The 5,956-nt window shown below is 39.6% G+C and overlaps 1 pseudogene; it reads right to left on the bottom strand.

The window, feature by feature from the left end:
* Nucleotides 1-4,607: 4,607 nt before the first annotated feature.
* Nucleotides 4,608-5,330, bottom strand: LOC121841536 (annotated as a pseudogene).
* Between the last annotated feature and the right edge of the window lie 626 nt (nucleotides 5,331-5,956).

Here is a 5,956-nt window from a genome sequence, read left to right as displayed (position 1 = left end):
TATCAGTCTCACTATATGGTAATGATGCATATTGGGCATGAAATCATGGTATGTATCTGCTTGTGATAGGTCACTTACCGGAATTCAATACATTAATTGGAGCATGTGTCAGCGTTGCCATGTATAAGATGATACATATCCCTGAGTCTCTATGATAGGGGATGTTCATTTACAGGCATTCAATTCAAATTTGGGACACTGGGTAACTCAACTAAATATTGAGGATCTAAGGGAGAGTTGTCTATTATGGAATTTCACCATCTCCTCCAGTAATTTATATGTTTGGGAACCAGTGCTATGAAGAATAATTGTAGCACATCCCAGGTCAGCAGTGCTTTAAGGAATTGTTTGTGAGTGAAGGTTCTCAGCATCCTTGTTTTATCTCCACTGAAAGCAATCACAGCATGGCATTCTAACCACTGGCAAGATTTATTCCAATTGTACAATAACATTTCAATGTTTATACCATAGCATTGACACAATCATTGGATTGGTTCTGTAGTAAGGTGGAGGTGCATTTTCAAGAGCTATATGCCCAATTCCAAGTCGATCCCTAGGCCCTACACTTGGATTGGATAGGTAAGCAATGTGGTGTTTGCGCCACCTTGCATTCTGATTGGCTAGGTGACATTTTCCGCATTGCTTGCATCATATCCTTTTACGCCTACACTAGTGCCTTGGGGATAGAGGCAGGAGGTGGGTTTGGAATTGAGTTGCAGTCTTAAAGAATTTCTGAACCAATCCTTTACCAAATCTGTTTTGATGTAAAGGGCATGTTATATAGAGGGGTCCAGACACGCTAGCGGTTTCACTTGGTTTTGAGAAACTTGGACCATCCGCAATAGACTTCCTCATTGCTCGTTCTGCAGTATGCTGCTTTTCCGTGTAGCCCGCTCAGCAGAGCTGGTAGGGGAAATGGCTTGAGTCTAATCAAATTGAATATAATGTTGCGGATAAAGTTGAAATTGTGTTATTCCGAAGTGTACAACATCTAAAGACCTGCATCACTATACTGAGAGTGTGGCCATTTCTAAAAAATTATGTATTTTTCCGTAGCTCCTATACTGCAGAACGAGCAATGAGAAAATCTATTTCGGGTGGTCTAAGTTTCTCAAAACCAAGTGAAATCGTTAAAGTGGACACTTGTATAACATACTATTTACATTTAAAAAAATATTTGTTCGGACATGGTGAAGCAATCCTTTACCCCCTTATAAAAAAAACGTGGGGGCAATCTTGTCTGTTTAAAACACCTTATCCAGGGGAGTGGCTAACCTAATGTTTACTGCTCGCTATAATTATCCCTATCTGGCTCGAAGTACCATGAAAAAGAGTGGTCCTTTGAGACAGATATGGACAACAATATACTATATAACTGAAACAAATATGGACAACAGACTTTAGTTTCAGAAGCATGAGCTAGCAGGGAGAATATAGTTGCCATGTAATTTTGAACTTGTAGGTCAATTTGTCTTGTATTGCCAATAGGGCTGTCCCCGACTGAAGAAAACTCTTGGTCCACCAAGAGTCAGCTGTTCTTTCGACCAATCGATTGGTCAAACATTTTTAAACATGTATTTTTCCATATATAGACACACCCAATGTGTTTTAATAAATTCTACTATATGCATTGAGCATGTCTGATGCTTTAAGACACAAATTACTCAAGAGGGAGCCATAAGATAAAGAACCAAAAAGAAGGCCAAGTAAAACGCTGGAGAAAGCTCTCACTGAAGATTCAGTTAAGCACCTTGGGGAGTGCCACTGCAGCAGCCGCTGTCAAGCATATAAAACCTGTCAATGTTTTAGCCTACTCCATAGTTGCATTCTAATTTACTGTTTTCAAGTGGTATGTCATATTCGTTGTTGAACTATGAGCAAACCGCTGTTTGCACTATTTGCATTCTACTTTTTGTTTGTCTTAAGTAGGCCGTAGACACTATGTACCGGTAGGTAGATCTTAGGCTATGATTAGGCTCATTTGCATGTGCCGTCTGGAAAGAATCTGCCGGATACACAGTTGAATGAAAGGGGATGTTTGGCATATATGTTATTAGTAAAACACCATACAATTCAGGAAAACACATTTGTTATAAAATATTTTTATTAGTGTTACACCATTGTTCTTACATAACTTAACCATATACAATTTCAGTAGCACAATTAGTGCCTTCAGAAAGTATTCATAACCCTTGACTTATTACACATTTTGTTGTGTTAAAGGCTGAATTCAAACTCTCTTACTTTTTTTCACCAATCTACACACTACCCCATAATGAAAAAATGAAAATATGATTTTAGAAATGTTTGTAAATGTATTAAATTAAATACAGAAATATCTAATTGACATAAGTATTCACACCCCTAAGTCAATACTTTGTAGAAGCACCTATGGCAGAGATTACAGCTGTGTGTCTTTCTGAGTAAGTCTCTAAGCGCTTTCCACACCTGGATTGTGCAACATTTTCCCATATTATTTTCAAATGTCTTCATACTTTGTCAAATTGGTTCTTGATCATTGCCATTCTCAGGATTTGCCATAGGTTTTCAAGTAGATTTAAGTCAACTGTAATTCGTCCACTCACTGTCTTCTTGATAAGCAACTCCAGTGTAGATCTAGCCTTGTGTTTTAGATTATTGTCCTGCTGAGAGATGAATACATCTCCCAGTATCTGGTGGAAAGCAGACTCAACCAGGTTTTCCTCTAGGATTTGTCCTGTGCTTAGCTCCATTCTGTTTATTTTTTTATCCTGAAAAACTCACCAGTCCTTAACGATTACAAGCATACACATAACATGATGTCGCCACCATTATTTTTGAAAATATGGAGTGTGGTACTCAGTAATGTGTTGTATTGGATTCGCCCCAAGCATAACACTTTATTCTCGACAAAAAAGTGAATTACTTTGCCACATTTTTTTGCTGTATTACTGTAGTGCTTTGTAGCAAATAGGATGCATATTTTGGAATATGTGTATTCTCTGCAGGCTTCCTTCTTTTCACTCTGTCAATTAGGTTAGTATTGTGTAGTTACTACAATGTTGTTGATCCATCCTCAGTTTTCTCCTATTACAGCCATTAAACTCTAACTGTTTTTAAGTCACCATTGGCCTCATGGTGAAAACTGGTTTCCTTCCTCTCCGGCAACTGAATTAGGAAGGACGCCTATATCTTTGTAGTGACTGGGTGTATTTATACACCATCTAAAGTGTAATTAATAACTTCATAATGCTCAAAGGGATATTCAATGTCTGCTTTTATTATTTTTACCCATCTACCAATAAGTGCCCTTTGCAAAGCATTGGAAACCTCCCTTTGGTTGAATCTGTGTTTGAAATTCACTGCTCGACTGAGGGACCTTACAATTATCTGTATGTGTGGGGTACAGAGATGAGGTAGTCATTCAAAAATCATTTTAAACACTATTGCACAGAGTGAATACTTGCAAGTTATTATGTGACTTGTTAAACATCTTTACTCCTGAACTTATTTAGGTTTACCATAACAATGGGGTTGAATACTTACTGACTCAAGGCATTTCAGCTTTTAATGTAAACGTTTTGGAAAAACATCATTCACTTTCACATAGGGTATTGTGTGTAGGCCAGTCACAAAATGTGGAAAAGGTCAAGGAGTGTGAATACTTTCTGAAGGCACTGTATGGACTTTGACGTCACACTAAGATGGCAAACTCCATCACACTGGATTGGTCCACTGAGATGGGCACGAATCAGACGGGTGTCTTGTGTACCGTGAAGAAAATTATAAATACGCGACAGCTCAACCAAAAAATGATCTGCCGACCAACAGCCTATTGACCAAACAATTGACCATTTGACTGATTAAATGGGGTCAGCCCTAATTGCCGATCCGCTGCGTCAAACAAGGCACTAAACTGAATTCAATCCCATTGTATCTATAATGTTAGAATGTACAACTGGTAAACTAATAACCAACACATAGTTCACTGAATATACAGGACTCAAAAAGAGCATTTTATCTAGACCAGCACATAGGAGTGCAGGTGTCTATTGGCGTGGATTACAGTTTGGAGAGGGAGCTCATGATTGCTGAACGGATGTCAAACGGTCCTTATCAGTTCTTTTGCATCACTGAACCCCTGTCTTGTTTACAGTTCCTATCACTGGAAAGAGGAGCCTGGTACACTGTGACACTGCTGTATAATCTCCCCATGTTTGCACATCCTGCTTTACATGCTTGTTACATGAAATTAACTCAATATTAGACATCTTTCACACCCACTTCTGGGCTCTTACAGCCTCTGGTTCTAATTTATTTCTTCCAAGCCCCATAGAGCAAGTATATTTTTTTATGGGTGTTGCCTACTGGTCAGAGCAAAATTTAAGTGATAAGGGAGATCAAATAAATCGAACTGTACATACAGTGGTTTGTTGAGGCGTGGGTAATGGTTGTACCATAATTGTGGCACTCCTTTTGGTAGCGTAACTGTTTTCCAACAGTTTCATAACATAACATAATACACCTAATACATATTGTATAGAATACATAATTGCACTAAAAACATACATAAACCTTCATTCACACTCAAGGGTGTCATGTTTCTCTGTATTTATCAGTCTTGAAGGCTACCAATGGGGGGCAGCAGTGAAGCTCCTGAAGCTTTGACTGAGCATGCCTCTGACAGACACAGATAAGTAGAAGATGATGGGGTCCAGGCAGGCATTGATGGTACTGGAGAGCAACGCTACATCACTCCAACTCTCGCTCTCTTTCCAAACGAACCCCACCACTTGGAGAGTAGAGGTGTTGTAGAGGTGACCTAGCAAAAGAGGCAGATGAGGAAAAGGTACCAGGAATAGCTCCAGACGCACTGGGAGAAGGATGCTGAGCTGGTCTTGGGTGAAGTTCAGGTAAAACGTTGTCTGGGGATTATCCATTACGATCCCATTATTGTATATCCACTGGGAGCATAGCACAATGTTCATGATGCTGAGGTTCAGTGAAGACACCACCCAACATACGATGCGTATCTGATAGGGAAGGCCACATCAAGCTTGCGCTCCACACTCACCGCGGCCTGGAGGAGGGTGCTGTCGTAGATGGTGGAGTAGAACAGGAAACTAGTGACTGGACACAGGATGAAGGGGAGGTTCCAGTTCATATCATCCTTCATCTTGAGGGGCAGGAAGATGAGGTCCAAGATGGTCAAGTTGAGCAGCAGGATGTCAATGTAGGCAGGTTTGTGGTGCACGTTTTTGGCAAAAGTTGCAGAATGCCAGGATGTTGGCAGGTTCTCCAATCACGAAGGTGACAATGTAAACGGACAGCAACAGATTAATGATTGGCATGGCGATTAGCCTACTCCATCAGTTATTGACACTTGGAGGCTCAACACAGCTGAGTGTTGAGTTGGAATGTGTAATATCTCTTTTGGGACTGTTGCAGCAATGTGTTACCAAACAGATGTCCCATAACAATATCCCATGTGATGTCCCATGAGATACTAATTTTCAGACATTATCTGTCAGCATTTCAGTAGGTAACACTACTCGTTAGCCATATTTTGTGTTTGATTGTTCACCTGTATAAAAATATATAAGCCTCAACTTGACTTTTTATAAAACTTTGGTTAATGTAAATGTATTACCTGTGTTCTGAATAAGTAAAATCATTAGTAGAGATTGGATTGATGCATAAATTCAGAATTAACTCAATGTTAACAATATACAAAATAAATAAATAAACTGAGCGTACAAAACATTATGAACACCTTCCTAATATAGAGTTGCACCCCCTTTTACTATCAGAACAGCCTAAATTCGTCAGGGCATGGACTCAACAAGGTGTCAAAAGTATTCCACAGGGATGCTGGCCTATGTTGACTCCAGTGCTTCCCACAGTTATCTCAAGTTGGCTGGATGTCTTTTGGGTGGTGGACCATTCTTGAGACAAAGGAAACTGTTGAGCATTAAAA

The sequence above is a fragment of the Oncorhynchus tshawytscha genome, linkage group LG31 (genome assembly GCF_018296145.1).
Source record: "Oncorhynchus tshawytscha isolate Ot180627B linkage group LG31, Otsh_v2.0, whole genome shotgun sequence".
Classification (NCBI taxonomy): Eukaryota; Metazoa; Chordata; class Actinopteri; order Salmoniformes; family Salmonidae; genus Oncorhynchus; species Oncorhynchus tshawytscha.
This window is presented reverse-complemented; position numbering and strand designations above follow the sequence as displayed.